The 18,210-nt window shown below is 47.7% G+C and overlaps 1 pseudogene; it reads right to left on the reverse strand.

The window, feature by feature from the left end:
• Positions 1–6,834: 6,834 nt before the first annotated feature.
• On the reverse strand, positions 6,835–18,005 carry LOC123146412 (receptor kinase-like protein Xa21; annotated as a pseudogene).
• Between the last annotated feature and the right edge of the window lie 205 nt (positions 18,006–18,210).

The following is an 18,210-nucleotide window of genomic DNA, read 5'->3' on the forward strand; positions in this document are numbered from 1 at the left end:
ACATTGGGAGATAATAGGATGTGAGTAAGGTAGAAAGCGCGAGGAGGGAGGCGAGTGTTACCGATGGCGACGACAGGGAGACGAGCCCCATTACCGACGATGATATGATGAGTATCATGCGATAAAGGGAATGAGACTCGAGCAAGGTACCTGGGTCACCGGTGACATGCGAGGACGCACCAGTATCCATGATCCAGTCGGCTTGGAGCGGGTAGCCGTGCCCCTGGCTTGGTGCGGCGTGGAACAGCGCGGTCGCATCCCACGAGGAAGGTGAGGCAGCGGCGTACGGAGGTGTGGGAGGCAGGGTCGGACCAGTGGCGTACGTGGAGTATGCGTGATGGGGACGCGGGCCGAGGACGCCCGCGGAGTTTGGTGGAACCCACGGGGAGCGCGGCAGCGGGAAGGGCATACCCATGGGCGCGAAATCGCCGTGACCTCATCCACGGCTGCGTCCGCCACGCCCGCGGTTGCCGCCGCCCGGAGGACCACCGCCTGGATGACCGCCACGGCCGCCGTTGCCGCCGCCCGGAGGATCACTGCCAGGATGGCCGCCAGGAGGAGCGCGTTCACCGTGGTCGGCACCGCGGCCGCCACGCCAGTTGGCGCCCCACGCGTCGTCATGGAGGACGGCCAGCACCTGCGCGCCCTCGGTGCGCGCGCTTGTCGATGGCGAGCTCGGCGAGGACCAAGCGCGACCGCGCCTGGGCGAACGTGGGCAGCGGCACAGTGGACTGGAAGATGGCGGCCGACAGCTCGAACTTCTTGCCGACGCCATCGAGCATCTGCAGGGTCAGGGTGCGGTCGTTGACCGGTTCCAGGACGTCAGCAAGGGCGGCGGCGATACCCTGGAGGCGGCAGCAGTATTCATTGATGGTGAGGTCACCACAGACGCACGCTCGAAACTCCTGACCAAGGTGCATCGCGTGCTCGGCCTCATTGGCGAGGAAGTACTCGTGAAGGCACTGCCAAATCGTGTAGGCGGTGGAGTCGGGCGGAGCGATGAGATCGAGGCCTCCGATGGTGGAGAAGAACCAGAGACGGATAATGTTGTCATCGTCGCGCCACTGTGGATCGGAGAGGCGTGCCGCGGCCCCGGCCTGGACGTGCGTCTCCGCGTGGTACCGCGCGAAGAGGTGGTTGAGGTAGTTGCGCCAGCGGGTGAAGTTGGTCCCATCCAGGGCCAACTTGAAATCGATGACCCCGACGAGGCTCGGAGGAAGGCCGCCGGGAGGGGGAGTGCTGGTGGGCACAAAGAGAGGGATCAGGGGAATGGGGTTGGGTGGGGATGTAGCGAGAGGCAAGCCGCCCGAGTTGGTGAGATCTGGGGTGAGCGATGCACGGGGACGCTCAGCAGCGACTGCAGCGGCGGCGAGTTCGTCGACAGAGGGGTTGTGGCCAAGGGCGCCGTCGACGGGAGAGGGAGGTGGGCTGGTCGACTTGGGAGAGAGAGACCTAAGCTCTGATTACCAAGAAGAATGGTGGAATAACTCGGTGCATCTATTCCATTCAACAGAGCTGTTACATGTACACGGAGGCACGTAGCCGAACTCCCTACATGCAGGGAGTGGATGGCGTGAGTGGAGTTACAGGCGTAAGACTAGGGCCTAATTACAACAGCCATCTCATACAATACAAGTACATGCAACGGTACAATTCAACATCTTCCACCACCAGGCAAGTCTCTTGTTTCTTACGCTGCTGTCGCTTCTTGAGCTGGACAATATTGTTGTATGTGATCGATACTTTTCAGCCGGAACCAAACAATGTATCTTCCGCGTTGCTGCGGAGCCATTTCACCAAGGAAAAAAAATAATCTGCTTTGAAAAAAAGGTGCAGACTTTTAAATCCGCAATAGCGAATGATTGTACACTGATTTCATTTAACGACACATTGCTCAGAATGCTATAGTGTATTACTGGCACGCTATCTAAATCATTGCGTTTCACTACTGACAAGATTTGACACGTGCAACGCGTGTTAGACAATGTAAATGTGTACGTGGTGGTGCAGTATAAACCATGTACACGTATAGAAGTGTTGCGTGCGTTGTACTCTAGGTAGTTTAGGTTAGCTGAGATTGATCTCTATCTTGTATAGATCTTAGCTTGAGGATCAATCTCATAACAACCTGAACTACCTCCCTTGTATCTATGATCTATAAATAACACGCAACGCGTCCCTGCGAAAGCATACGCTTCAACCATCTTTTACATGGTATTCAGAGCCTAACCTCTAGCACATCCCAAAACCCTAGCCATGGCCTCAAGCTCCACCGCCGCCGCCGCCGCACCAGCCCTCATTCCCATCGCCGATCGCCTCCATCGCTCCAACTTCCTGGTATGGCGTGCCCAAGCGGTTGCTGCCATCCGCGGCGCCCAGCTCATCTACTACATCAACCCAGACAGAGAAGAACCAGCGCCCAAGCTCACGGACAAGGATGGCAAGCCAACGGATGTGCCCAATCCGGCGTATGAGATCGCCAAGGCGCAGGATTCCCAGGTTCTGAGTTTTCTGTTCAATTCAGTCTCACCTGCGGTGATGATCCAGATCACCCAGTGCACCACGGCCTCGGCAGCATGGACTGCCATCACGGAGATGTTCATCTCCCAAACACAGGCACACGTGGTGAACACGAGGATTGCCCTGTCAAACACCAAGAAGGGCACCTCGACTGTTGCCGAGTACATCGGCCGCATGAAGGCGCTCGGAGACAAGCTGGCTTCTGTTGGGAAGCCCCTCACCGACGATGACATGGTGTCATACATCCTCGCCGGCCTCGACTTTTACTACATGGGCTTCGTCTCCTCCTTGTGCGCCAGGGCTGAGCCGATCAAGGTGAACGAGCTCTACACCCTCCTCGTCGGCTTCGAGAACAGGCTCGCCATGTTCGACGGCGGGCATCAATCGTCTCACTCCTCTGCCAATGCTGTCTCTCGTGGCGGCGGTCGTGGTGGACGAGGGGGCAGACGTGGCGGCGGCCGCAGAGGTGGCGGCGGCCGCGGACAAGGCCGTGGAGGTCGCGGCCAAGGAGGAGGCCGCAACGATCTCCCTGAGGTCGTCTGTCAGATCTGCTCCAAGCCAAATCATGTTGCTATGGAGTGCTACCGTCGCTTCGACATCGCGTTCACCAAGGAGAAGAGCGCAGCGGCTGTCAACACCAACACCAGCTCCTATGGGGTCGACACCAACTGGTACGTCGACCCAAGGGCGACAGATCACATCACCAGTGAGCTTGACAAGCTCACCATGAGGGAGAAGTACTCTGGCCAGGATCAAGTGAACATGCCTAACGGCTCATGTATGAAAATTAGCCATGTTGGTCAAGCCTATATTCATACCCCGAATCGCAATCTCCATCTTAAAGATATATTGCATGTTCCTAAAGCAACCAAAAACTTGATCTCTGCCCATCGCTTATCACATGATAATCATGCTTTTCTTAAAACTCATCCACACTATTTCTTTGTCAAGGACAAGGCAACGAAGAAAACCCTCCTCCAACGCACATGTAGGGGTGGCCTCTATCCCCTCTCGTCTGCACCTTTGAGCTCAGGCAGGCAGGCGTTTGGTGCCACCAAGGTATGTATGTAAGCTTGATAAGTCCTTGTATGGGTTGAAGGAAGCACCTAGAGCGTGGTATTCTAGGTTAAGTGAAAAACTTCAGAGGCTTGGCTTCAAACCATCAAAAGCTGACACTTCATTATTCTTTTATAGCAAAGGCAAGATCACCATCTTTATGTTTGTGTATGTCGATGACATTATTGTGGCCAGCTCTTCACAGGAGGGAACTACAACATTGTTGGAAGATCTCAGAAGGGATTTTGCTTTGAAAGATCTTGGTGACTTGCATTATTTCTTGGGAATAGAGGTGAAGAAGGTCAAGGATGGTTTACTTCTAACTCAAGAAAAATATGTATCAGATGTATTAAAACGTGCTGGCATGATGAATTGCAAAGTGTCAAATATGCCCCTGTCCACATCCGAGAAGCTCTCTAAGGAAAAAGGTGAATTCTTGGGAGCTCATGATTCTACAAATTATAGAAGTGTGGTAGGTGCATTACAGTACTTGACTTTAACAAGGCCTGATATATCCTTCTCTGTCAACAAAGTACGTCAATTCTTGCACTCTCCTACACTTGAACACTGGACTCAAGTTTTCCAAGTCAAGTTCTACACTAGTAAGTGCCTTTTTAGATGCAGATTGGGCAGGGTGTCCAGATGACAGAAGGTCCACAGGTGGCTTTGCTGTTTTCTTTGGACCAAACTTGATATCTTGGAGTCCACGTAAACAAGCAACAGTGTCAAGGTCCAGTACTGAGGCAGAACACAAGGCTTTAGCAAATGCCATGGCTGAAATTATATGTGTTCAAACTCTGTTGAAAGAGTTAGGTGTGATACACTCACCAGTTGCATGTCTTTGGTGTGATAATATTGGTGCCACTTACCTTTTAGCAAATCCAGTGTTCCATGCAAGAACAAAACATATTGAAGTTGACTATCACTTTGTACGAGAAAGAGTAGCCAAGAAGCTGCTGGACATTCGTTTCATTCCCACCAATGATCAAGTTGCAGATGGCTTTACCAAAGCCCTATCATGGCGCAAATTGGATGATTTCAAGAGCAATCTCAACTTGGTAAGTTATGATTAAGGGGGAGTGTTAGACAATGTAAATGTGTACGTGGTGGTGCAGTATAAACCATGTACACGTATAGAAGTGTTGCGTGTGTTGTACTCTAGGTAGTTTAGGTTAGTTGAGATTGATCTCTATCTTGTATAGATCTTAGCTTGAGGATCAATCTCATAACAACCTGAACTACCTCTCTTGTATCTATGATCTATAAATAACACGCAACGCGTCCCTGCGAAAGCATACGCTTCAACCATCTTTTACACAACGGTTTACTTGTCCAATATGCTCCTTTCCAAATGCGCTTGAACTTGTGGAGATAATACCGTGTTGTGAGAACGTTTTCTGGAGTAACGATTCATTTCTTGCTTTTCTTGGACATATTAGTCGCTCAAGTAAAATTGTATGCATTTCTTCGACTCGTATCACACGACAGTGTCAACTATGGTTGACGTCGTCATGTTAGTTAACTAGATTAGATATGCAAGATTAAGGATTAAATCTCTTTTAATGACTAAGATAGCCCTTAAAATAGTTGACAAGTTTTAATTGGTACTCCCACCCCTTTCCCTATCAGTACAGAGCTACATGCAAAAGGCTAAAAAAAAATACTTTTACGTCACCGGCCGACAATAATCATCTCATCAAATATTCCCACGCCAACCTTATCTCAAGCTTGACCGCCGATGGAGCAAAGAGCTCGAGTCCTTCAACCGTGTATGGTTTTTTTGTGATGGCCGTGCCAAGTAGACTTGTATTGTGCGGACATATGCTGACTTTTGTGTTTCATAGATATGTATTTGTTAGAGCGGGTCAAGTAGACTTGTATTTATTCTTTTTTTGGTCAAGATGTATGTATTCGATATGGACAGCAAAATGATGTGGAAGCAGGGTTATGCTGATGGTGAAAGGAATGAAAAATCTACGTTCGGCATGTTTGCTCCCTGGAGCGAATGCTTGGGCACCATTCAAGTACATGTCACATACTCGCTCTGCAATGAAATATAAGTTCGCTTAGATCAGTAAAATAGCAGTGATATAAACTATCATATATTTTTTACAGAGGAAGTACATAATAACCTTATCACATTTTTTCTTCTGAAAGATAGTAGATGCGCGCTATTATAAAAAAACTCTTTCCTAGACTAACAAAAGACACGAAGTTGGACCCAATCAATCTAGCCTATCCAGAATAATTGATAATGAAGATAAAATATCTTGAGCCTTGATGCCACTAAGTTTCATTTTCTTGCATAGATGTCATAGTTTACTTTACAGTATTAATATTAAACTAGTAAAGTGGCCCACTCACATGTGCGTGGAACAAATCTTAATCTTCTGTTAATTACATGTTGATTAAAACTATTTATCTCGTAAATTATAAAGCTAGTGATTTTTCCGTTTCTAATTCTTGTTTCTGTAATGATGATCATCATCGTGATTATTATTATTATTACCATAGAAAATGCCAGGACCTACAGCTATGTCAATGAAGGGGCATATGCATGGCAAATGCTGCCTATTACCAAAATGCTTAAATGTTGTGTGCACATGACAGGAGTGCTATTGTAATGGTTGGCTGGAGGGCATTTAATTTTTGAAACATATAAATTTGAAAATGCATAATTTTTTTTGAATTTATGTTTATTTTAGAAATACAAACGTAGATTACATAGATTATTGGAGCACCAGAGTAGAAGCGGAGCGAAGGCAAGAATCTTCGAAAGTAAAAATAATATCTACCTCTGTATTGATAGAACGTGCAAACGAGCTCGGAAATGGATAAAGCATGACATGGTGTCTTCATAGGACTCCAGATTGTACTACATTATTACTACTTAATTAATGAAGGAAGAAAGCTTGTTCACAAAGGAAAACATGTCTGTGATTATTCTAGTGTTATTAATCTGATCCGATGCACTTTGTTTCGGATATAAACAAATAAAATCGGATTGTTTTGCTTACAAAAGTGAGGAATAATTAATAGAAATAAGAAAAAAAATGAAACTCTCTGCAACTTCAGGTCTACTGAAGAATGAAGTCATAATGTTGCCTCCATGTGTACAGTTTTGATAATGGCAAAACAATTACTCTGCCTGATTTATGAATCAACCTACAACTTGTTGTTGTGCTATTATTGCACAACACCATGGTTTTGTATTTATTTGATACAGTTGTAAAGCAACATACATAGCTCTGAGAACAATTACTCACTGAAATGACACATATTTTTTTTAGTATGCCACATTGTTTATGCAATGCTGCTCTGAATATTTTGAGTCGAGGCTTCTCGTTCTGCTCCATGCTCCCCTATGAACTTGAGGTATACATCTCTGATTGTGTGCATCTCCGCAGTTGCATCACTTGTCAGTTCTCGGTCACGAAGATGTTGCTTTGAGCAGGATATGCCAAGGCCCAAGACTGAAACCAAGAACTCCTGAATTCTAACACTTTTAGTGTTATTGTGTTGTCCGCTGTGCAACCACATTGTCATGTCAGCTATCTCCAAGGCTCTATCTGGAAGAGCATACTCGACACACTTGTGCAGATCCAATGAATCTCCGAACGTGCCTTCTGTTTGGCTTCTTCCCCTAAACATCTCAAGCAGTAATATGTTAAGACTATTAATATCACGAGCTGTTGAGACAGGAATGACTCCCCGATACTCTGCAATTATGCACAGTTTTGTTCTTAGCATGGCATATACGAGCGGAAAGTAAAAAAATAAAATTAGAAGAGTTTTAGTCACCTGGAGCAACATAGCCTATGGAACCTCTAAGTCCAGTTGAGCCATATGAAGTCTGCCTCCCCTCACTTGTATTTTCTTGAAGGATCCTTGATATGCCAAAGTCTCCAACTCATGCGCTCATGTCTTCAGCAAGAAGAATGTTGCTTGGCTTAAGATCACAGTGATTACGAATGGTTGACAGTAGTTGTGCAAATATTCTACTGCGTCCACAATATCGACAGCAATGTCAAGCCTCTGGGCAAGGCTGGGTGTGTTGTTTATTGTTGGTTGTTATGATTTTGGATGAAGCCAACCATCCAAGTTACCATTGGGCATGAACTTAAGGAACAACGCCTTGTATTCTTGACCTTGGTGGTTCATGCTCGAACAAGAAGTAATGATCTTAATGAGAGAACGGTGTCGTATCCTTCTCATGGCCTCACATTCAGCCTCAAAACTCTTGGCATACCTTGATTTACCGAGATTAAACACCTTGACAGCCAATGTTGTTTCTTCAGTGTCCAAAACACACTTATAAACTGCACCATAACTTCCTCTCCCAAGCAAGTTGGCTTCTGAAAACTCGTTAGTTCCTCTCAATAATGCATGATAGTGGATTCTCTTGTAATGGTCACCATCAATCGAATATTGGGCTCATGTCTTCTGGATTGGTTTCAGCTTCTTGCAAGATATCCAACCAAGAAGAATAACTGAAAGTGAGAGCACGATTGCTCCAGCTATTGCTAGAGAAATTACAAGAGACTTTGGAAGCTTTCTTTTGTTCTTGATTAAGTCACTTGTGGGGCATGCAGCCAAATGAAGTTGAGGTGTACCACCACACAAATTGACATTCCCAGCAACCGCTAAGTAAGTAATGTTTCTGAAAACACCTTCATGTGGCATCTCGCCTTGCAAATTATTTTAGGATATATCCAATTCAGATAATGATGTCAAATTCTATAGAACTAATGGGATTGACGCTGGCAAATTGTTGTGTGCTAGGTACAATCCCTGCAGGTTTCGAATGCTACCAAGGGCTTCTGGAATATTACCAGAGACCTTATTCATGGCCAGGTTCAGTATATCGAGACCCTTTATATTTGCCAGTGACTGAGGTACGCTTCCCTCAAAGGAATTGCTGTCCAAGAATAGTCGCTCCAAAACTATACAATTTTTAATACCGTTGGGTATCTTGCCAGACAACCGGTTTCCTGATAGAATCAGTCGGTTAAGATTTACCAAACTACTGACTTTATCGGGAATGGGTCCAGAAAGGGAATTGTATGACAAGTCCAAATACCAATTAAGGCTAGATAATTTGAAAATCTCTCTGGGTATTGAACTGATAAGCTTAGTTCCTTGACAAATCAAGCACAAAGAGGTTTTTCAACTCCCCAGGGCTTGCCGGAATCGGTCCCTCCAATTTGCCATAGTATGCATCAAGCCTATTTAACTGTGAAAGGTTCCCTAGTGATGGAGGTATGAGACCAGACAAGCTATTATTATACAATGATAGCTCTATCATGTTTTCCAGCTTGCCAATGCTCTCTATAATCACTCCGTATATGGAAGTATTTACTATTGCGAGTACTTCCAGACCAACAAGATTACCGATGTTGGTAGGAATACTCCCGGGGACCCTATTGTCCACTAAGTATAACTGCTGGAGAGTCGTTGAGAGGTTCACAATTGAACCCGGTAGTTGACCCCCAAAAGAATTTTTGCCTAGTACCAATCGCCTTAGTTGGCTGCAGTTTGCCAAAGAAGTAATGAATTCCCAGCCTTTGTTTTCATTTGCTTCAAGCTTATTGTGAGCCACGTTCAGAAGTTGGAGAGCTCTGAGCCTCCCCAAAGTGGGTGGCACATACCCACTAAATCTATTTTCAAAGAGTCGTACTTCTGTGAGCTCAGACATATTGGATAGTGATGAAGGGAGAACTCCAGTGAAGTGATTAGAAGATAAGCTTAGACTTCCCAACTTGGGGAACTTGTTTCCAATATCATTTGGAATGCTTCCGTGCAACATATTATACCCTACATCAAATAATTCCAGCGATGACAACCAGTTGTAGAGAGAAGGTGAGAGCATACCAGTGAGGAGTGTTAGACTGTATACCCTTTGTATTTACACGTGTATATTCTAACGATTGTATTCCACCCATTATATATATATATATATATGATAGGCCATCCCTAGAGGGTTGTGCCGGTTCCCTCAAACCTATTGTCTTACATGGTATCACGCTAGGTTACGTTCGCTTCCGCTAAACCCTAAAACCTGCACCGTCGTCGCCGTCATCACCGCCACCGCTCCTGATCGCGCTGCCGCCATGTCGAGTGCCGCCACGTCTGGCTCCACCACCGCGGGGTTCCTGCCGGCCCCCCTCGCAGCGCTGCTGTCCCTCCCGCTGGACACCGCCGCTGTGCCGCCCCCGCTCGGGACCCGGAGTGTTGGCTCCTTCTTCTCGACTCCTCCAGCGTCCTCGTCGTTCGGGCGCGAGCTCGCGGTGCACACTGCTGCTGCGTCGTCCGCCTCTTCTGCTACGGGTGCTATCCCGTCGCTACCGCCGGTGACGCCCGAGTCCGCCATGATGGCAGGGCTGGCGGCATCGGGCCCGGCTGCAGCGCCATCTGCCCCCGCGCCCTTAGTTCCTCCGGCCGCATCCCTGGTCACGCTGACGGCCTCTATGGTGCCCTCACCCCAGGCCGTCTCCTCGATGGGATCGCCGCCGCCGCCGTTTCACTTCGGCCAACTCATCACCATCAAGTTGTCGTCGGACAACTACATCTTCTGGCGTGCGCAGGTTCTTCCGCTCCTTGGGAGCCATTACCTGCTTGGCTACGTCGACGGCTCTCTCCCTTGCCCCCCCCCCCCCCCGCTAGTGGACAGCGTGCACGGTCCGGTCTACAATCCGGCCCACCGTGTTTGGACGGGGCAGGACCAGGCGAACCTCTCCTCCATCCAGGGGTCGCTCTCTCCGGCTGTCGCCGGGCTTGTTGTCTTCTCCAAGACGTCTCATGAGGCCTAGACCATCCTTGAGCGCTCGTTTGCGGCGCAGTCTCAGGCTCGTGTCTCTACGCTCCGTCGTCAGCTTGGCGAGTGCGAGAAGCTTGACTCCACGGCCACGGAGTTCTACAACAAGGTCAAGGGCCTTGCTGACACGTTGGCCTCCATTGGACAGCCGCTCACCGACTCCGAGTTCAACTCCTTCATCGTCAACGGGCTCAACGAGGAGTATGATGCTTTGGTTGAGATCATCAACGAGCGGGGCAACTCGACTCCCATGCTGGCACATGAGGTCTACTCCCGCCTTCTCATCGAGCAGCGTGTCGAGGCGCGCCGCTCCAAAGCCAGTCACGGCTCCCTCTCCACGAACGCCGCCACTAAGGGTGGCCGCAGCTCGTCCAAGGGGCCACCCCCGGCTTCGTCATCTTCGGCTCCCCCCACGTCCGCAACCCTACCAGGGGCCGGTGGTCGACGCGTGTGTCAGTTGTGTGGCATTGAGGGGAATTGGTCCTCCAAGTGTCAAAAACATTTTCAGTGGAGTTTTCTTGGTCTTGGCAATGACGGCAAGGACACACGCAACTTTGCCCGGCAGGTTGCCATGGCTGATCGTCCGGCGCCGCCGAAGCAACAAGGACAACAAGGACACACCCAGTCCTACTCCATCGATCCTCACTGGTACATCGACTCTGGGGCGACGGAGCACCTGACGAGCGAGATGGGGAAGCTTCACACTCGTGAACCCTATCATGGCTCCGACAAGATCCACACCGCCAATGGAGCAGGTATGCACAAGTCTCATATTGGTCAAGCATCTCTTCTCACTAGACATGCCAATAGGAGTCTTTAGCTTCGCAATGTTCTTAGAGTTCCATCTGTGACACGTAATCTTCTTTCAGTTCCTAAACTCACACGTGATAATAATGTGCTTTGTGAATTCCATCCTTTTGATCTTTTTATTAAGGATCGGGGCACGAGGGACATTCTTCTTAGTGGGCGGCTGTGCCAGGGCCTCTACCATCTGGAGCATCATGGCGTCGCTCGCGTTTTCAGTGGAGTTCGGGTATCTCCGTCACAGTGGCATGCTCGTCTTGGTCACCCGGCCACACCTATTGTCCGTCATGTTTTGCGTCGTCATGAGCTTCCTAGCTTGTCTAGTAATAAAGATGTAGCAGTGTGTGATGCTTATCAGCAGGGGAAGAGTCACCAACTTCCTTTTTCAGAGTCCAGTCGTGAGGTGAAACATCCTTTAGAACTTGTGTTTTCAGATATATGGGGTCCTGCTCAGACTTCTGTCAGTGGTCACAGTTATTATATCAGTTTCTTGATGCTTATAGTCGCTTTACCTGGCTTTATCTTATTAAACGTAAATCTGATGTGTTTGACATTTTTGTCCAGTTTCAAAAACATGTTGAACGCCTTCTCAAGCAAAAAATTGTTCATGTCCAGTCGGACTGGGGGCGAGTATCGCAACCTCGACTCCTTCTTTCAGTCGCTTGGAATCGCTCACCGTTTAGCATGTCCACATACACATCAGCAGAATGGTTCAATAGAATGTAAGCATCGTCACATTGTTGAAGCTGGTCTTACTCTTGGCCCATGCATCTGTTCCGTTTCGGTTTTGGAGTGATGCTTTCACCACTGCATGTTTTCTCATAAACTGTACTCCCACTCGTGTTTTGAACATGAAGACTCCCATTGAGGTTCTCCTTAATGGACAACCCGATTACACCATCTTCAAGGTTTTTGGGTGCGCTTGCTGGCCGCATCTCCGTCCATATAACAAGCGCAACCTTGAGTTTCGTTCCAAGAAGTGTGTCTTTCTTGGCTATAGCTCTGTTCATAAAGGTTACAAATGTCTTCATATTCCCACCAATCGTGTCTATATATCTCGGGACGTCGTGTTTGATGAGCATGTTTTTCCCTTTGCCAACCTTCCTGTGTCCACCGCTGAACCACCATCCATGCATTCATCCTCTATTGCTTCTGACCAATTTGATGATGTTGCATACTCTCCTATATTGCTGCCTAACCATGGTGCAGGCACTGGACGTGGGGCTCATTTGGAAATTTTAGAGGTGCCATCGCCTCTCTCGTCGTCATCGCCTTCCTCGTCGGCACCACAAGTCGTGCACGATGATCCTATGGCGTCCTTGCATGGCCTCGGTACCCGTGCCCATGCAGGACCGGTTGATGCCCCGGTGCTCTCTCCCACTTCGCCGCCTATTCGGCCCGCGATGCCGGCCATGCCAACAACACCTGAGCCGGTCTCGCCCGTCCCTGCCTCGTCGCCAACAATGACTGGGCCGGCCTCACCCGTCCTCGATTCGCCGCCCACGGCGACTGGGCCGGCCTCGCCCATCCTCGCCTCGTCGTCCACGGCGACTGGGCCGGCCTCGCCCGCCCTTGCTTCGCCTACGGCGTATGGGCCTCTGTCACCCGGGTCGGCCTCTCCTGGGCTGTCTTCAACACCATGTCACCCGGGGTCTCCTGGCACTGGGATGCCTTCATCGCCTTCGCCCGGTTCTGCTACTGCTGGCTCCTCTGGCGCTGCTCCATCATCATCCTCGACTTTGCTGGCTCCTGTTGCTGCTCTGCGCCCTCATACATGCAGTCGCAGTAGTATTGTTCAGCCTAAGTAGTGTCATGATGGCACTGTTGCGTGGTTGGCTGCATGCATGACTGCAGCGCTTGCGGATCCCTCCTCCGAGCCGCGCACGTATCAAGCTGCTATGCGCATTCCTCATTGGAGAGAGGCCATGGAGCAAGAGTATCAAGCTGTTCTTCGCAATAAGACATGGACCCTTGTCCCTCCACCGTCACGGGTTAATGTCATTGATTCTAAGTGGATTTTCAAAGTGAAGAAGCATTCTGATGGGTCCATTGAGCGCTACAAAGCTCGTCTTGTTGCTCGTGGTTTTCGACAGCGCTATGGTTTTGACTATGAAGACACCTTCAGTCCAGTGGTCAAACCTAATACCATCAGGCTTCTTCTCTCTCTTGCAGTTACTCGAGGTTGGTTTCTTCGTCAACTGGATGTACAAAATGCCTTTCTCCATGGTGTGTTGGAGGAAGAGGTTTATATGCGCCAGCCTACGGGTTTATCTGATCCAGATTGTCCTCATCATCTCTGTCGTCTGTCCAAGATGCTTTATGGTCTGAAGCAAGCTCCCCGTGCTTGGCATGCTCGTCTTGGCATGGCTCTACGTGCTCCTGGTTTTGCATCGTCGACTGCTGACTCTTCACTGTTTCTTCTATAGAGGCCTGAGGTTACTATGTACTTGTTGGTCTATGTGGATGATATTATTCTTGTCAGCTGCTCTCAGTCGGCTGCTACAGCTCTTGTTCGCTCGCTTGGTACTGATTTTGCGGTCAAGGATCTTGGGAAACTTCACTACTTCCTTGGTGTGGAGGTTACTTCTCAGGCTGATGGTCTTGTTATGATGCAGAAGAAGTACTCGTTGGATTTGCTGCAGCGAGCTGGTATGCTTAAGTGCAAACCGACGACTACACCCATGTCTACCACTGATAAGATAACTGCTGTTGATGGTGAGCTTCTGTCTTCTGCTGATGCAATGGAGTACAGGAGTATTGTCGGTGGTCTTCAGTACTTGACGATCACACGACCGGACATCTCTTTTGCTGTCAACCGAGTTTGCCAGTATCTGCAGTCACCCCGTGACACTCATTGGTCTGCTATTAAGCGCATTTTGCGCTACATTCGGTTAATGGTGTCTCATGGCTTGCATATTCGGCCGACCTCCTCTGGATGTCTCTCGGCGTATTCTGATGCGGATTGGGCTGGCAGTCCGGATGACAGGCGATCTACGGGGGGTTATGCTGTGTTCTTTGGCTCTAATTTGATCGCCTGGAGTCGGAAACAGGCCACTATCTCACGTAGCAGCACTGAAGCTGAGTATAAGGCTGTGGCCAATGCGACTGCGGAGATTATCTGGGTACAGTCGTTGCTTCGGGAATTGGGTATATCCCAATCACAGTCTCCTGTTCTTTGGTGTGATAACATCGGTGCTACATACCTCTCTGCAAATCCGGTATTCCATGCCCGAACGAAACACATCGAAGTTGACTATCACTTTGTGCGTGAACGTGTCGCACAGAAGCAACTACAGATCAAGTTCATCTCTTCCAAGGATCAACTTGCAGACATCTTCACCAAGCCATTGCCTCTACCACAGTTTGAGGCTTGTCGGCGCAATCTTACCATTCTAGATTCTTTAGGAAGTGGCTAAGATTGAGGGAGGGTGTTAGACCGTATACCCTCTGTATTTACACGTGTATATTGGAACGTTGTATTCCACCCATTATATATACTAGTCATCTACCCGTGCGGCTGCACGGGCTAGAAATTTCTCTATCTAACATTGTTGTATAAATTCATTTGTCATATCAACACTTTTGGATAGCTATACTTGTTGGTCAAACACATCATGTGTCCTATAGTAGATGATGAGAAGTGTAGAGACACCCTAATATGTTTCTATCGGTTGTACCTTTCTTGACTTGATGAGCTATTGAGTTTTGAAATAATTGGTACATATACCTGGTCAAATCTTACAAAAATTATAAATCAACTACAAGGGACAGATATTCTTTTCATTTTTGATTTATTTTATGTCGGTCATGTTTCTTTTCTTTCAAAAGGAATGAAAAAAAATCATTCACGTTTTTAAAAGGAATAACTGGACGTGGTTTTTTTAATTTCATTTTTCTCATGGGAACATGCATGTGGTCGAAAAACATTTAGGCATACTTTTTCTAAGCGTGAGGTTTTGGCGAGCAATTATTTGTACGGGACTTCAATTTGTTTTTTGTCAAGAGAGCATACACGTGGTTTTTATTTTGGTGATATTTAGAACATGGACTCTTTTTCTAGCATTGGGCCTAAGGACGTTTCATTAATGTGTATCTTTATTTCATAACATATCTTCTTTTTTCTTTATGAACGGAGAAGGCAAATGGATTTTTCTTTGGTTGGTACTTGAACGTGGGCATGCAGGACAATTTTCCGTGCATGTGGGTTTAATCCTTTTTCATACTTTTGGTACGTGTCGTTTTTTCCATTAAAATTGTATATGGCATGGCCGCCTAACTAAGCTTGACCATTAAATTTGAATATAATACGTTTATGATTAATTACGATCTTTTGGAGCCTGAAAATTAATGTATATTTTTCTACTTTTTTATTACCTTAAGTGATTCTTGTAATAAAATTCCTGGTTTATGTTTTTTTACGTATTACTTAATTTTTTTCCAGGAAACCAAGAGCGACTCAAGGGAAGAAGTCTCCCATACGTGGTAGCATAGGACACTCAGATTTTTGTTATTTAAAGAAAGATTTTCTTTTTTTAATGAAACGGAGAGAGTCCCATGGGACTAAGAATCCCGTACGTGGAGTAATATGAGACAACATGTCTTATCTTTCATCTGAAGGCAACAGATACATTATAAATTAATCCAATGGTCAATATTATTTAATTCTAAGGATTAATGTGGTGCCTCGTATGGTGCCTCCAATTAGTAAATATAAGATATAAGATATAAGATATATGTGATAGGTCACCCCTAGAAGGTTGTGCCGATTCCCCCAAACCTATTGTCTAACAAGAAGGTTTCCGAAGAGACTGAATTGCCCCATGCTCTGGAAGCTTCCCAGAGCCGGTGGGATTTAGCCAGTAAGCTCGTTATTGGAGGAGGAATTGTAGATAGGACAGATTGGCCAGTGATGCAGGGATAGTCCCTCTGAAGGTATTGCTACTCACCTCGATCACTTCCAGGGACATGAGCATCTCACCGAGCTCAGCTGGAATGCCCCCATCAAGTGTGTTGTTGCACAATCCCATTGTGGTCAAGCTAGTGCAGGAGCTTAGATTTATCAGGATTGCGCCGGAGGAGTTGTCGTGATGGAGGCGGCCGAGACTTGCGGGAATGTCTCGTAGTTTTAAATAGCCGGCTATAGCCTTTTCAGCAGGGTGCCGTTAAATGGTCGCCTTCACAAATAACCCGCTATAGCCCGCTATAGCTGATTTGGAGGTCCGCCGCTATTTTCCATAGCCCGCTATTTAAAACATTGGAATGTCCCCGTGGAGCAAGTTGGAGCGCAGGTCGAGCGTCCGCAGGAATGTCAGGTTCCCGATGGTTGGGGAGATTGCTCCAGCGAGCCCGGTGCTACTTCAATCTCAGCGCCACCACCCGTGTTGGCCTCCGGTGGCTGCACGTGACGCCTTCTCAGGCCAGTGAGACACCATCACTGGCCTGAGCTTTGAAAGCAAGCAACGTGGCCTTGTCGCTGGTGGTTACCATGTCGATCGACAGGATGGCCAGAAATGAGCATAGCAAACTCATCACCCCCTTTGCCATCACCATGCCCCTCTTTGTATGTCATGTTGCTCCAGATTTTCTTATTGGGGTCAGATAATTGAAACTCCTACCAACATAAATATGTGGCTCCTCGATACATACAATTTTATGGCAGCACGTACCCAACACAAACCTTGGAAACCCCAGTGTGTACACTACAACAACATTACTTGTGTGGAAATACACTAACAAATTATGTACTTCATATAAAGATGATAGGCACAACCAGATCACAGACAGGTGGAGTAAATGACAATATATGATTCCCAACAAGTTAGAGGAGGCCTGAATTCCAAGTAGAAACAAAAATATATAATGAAGCAGAGATTAGCCATAGCATGCATCTGCTTTTCATCTTGAACTGCCCGTACACGCTGCTTCAGTATCATCATGTTCTTCATCTTCATTGTAACCCACAGGAGCATCAAATATGATTTGTGTTGTCTAATATTGTAATTACACTCATCTGAACTGGTTCAGCAGCTCGTTTAATTCTTCCTCCGTGATGAGATCATTGGCTTCCTGAAATTCTCTGTCATTTGTCGGATTAGGGTCCTGGATGGGATCCACAAGTCCACCTGGAGGGAAATTGTGGCTGAGATTTTGTCCCACCGCATTGACCAGCAGGTCATTGTTGTTGCCCTGCTGAATTAAGAAGAGATCATTGTTGATATCATAAGTAAAGTTCTCCAGGGGCTCGGCTCTGTCCAACGATGAGTAGGGTGTAAATGGCAGCTGCAAGGGTTGTGAAGCCGCAAAATCATCACTGTTTTCACTTTGTCACCTTTCCAATCCTACAGTACTGCAAGAAGTGATTGGTATCAAACGTGACATAATGTTGTGCGCATGCCCTTGGTGTGTACGGCAAGGAGGATCACTGCTATGTCAGCCGAAGGAGTAGTAGTTAGGCAGGACACTCATGTAATCTTTATCTTCTCTTATCTCTTGTATTTTCTCCACCAAGATGTACTCCTAGATTCTCTCCTCAACAACCTGTACGCGTATCTGGGCTCGCACCCCATCTATATAACACGTACCACGTCTGCCAGGATAGGCAAGACGTTTCCCACATAGTCGCACATGGTATACAGAGCAATCTTCTTCCATCAATCTAGCTAGTTCAACTCCACCAAAAGTGCGCAGCAGCCATGTCTTCCTCCGCCTACTTCCAACCGACGCTCAGCAGTGGAGTCCCGGAGAAGCTCTCCCGCACCAACAACGTTCTGTGGCGAACGCAGATCACGCCGTAGCTGCGGGGCACCGACATCTTCCACTACATCGGCGGCACGGCTACCGAACCGGTCAAAGTCCTTGTCACCAAGGACGCCGCCGGAAAGGAGACCTCTGGGCCGAATCCTCTTCATCCGATCTGGGTGAGGGAGGACCAGCAGGTTCTTGGATACCTGCTCCAAAACCTCTCCAAGGAGGTGCTCGTCACGGTGACTACGATCACCACGGCACGGGAACTCTAG

Source organism: Triticum aestivum, chromosome 6D, assembly GCF_018294505.1.
Source record: "Triticum aestivum cultivar Chinese Spring chromosome 6D, IWGSC CS RefSeq v2.1, whole genome shotgun sequence".
Lineage (NCBI taxonomy): Eukaryota > Viridiplantae > Streptophyta > Magnoliopsida > Poales > Poaceae > Triticum > Triticum aestivum.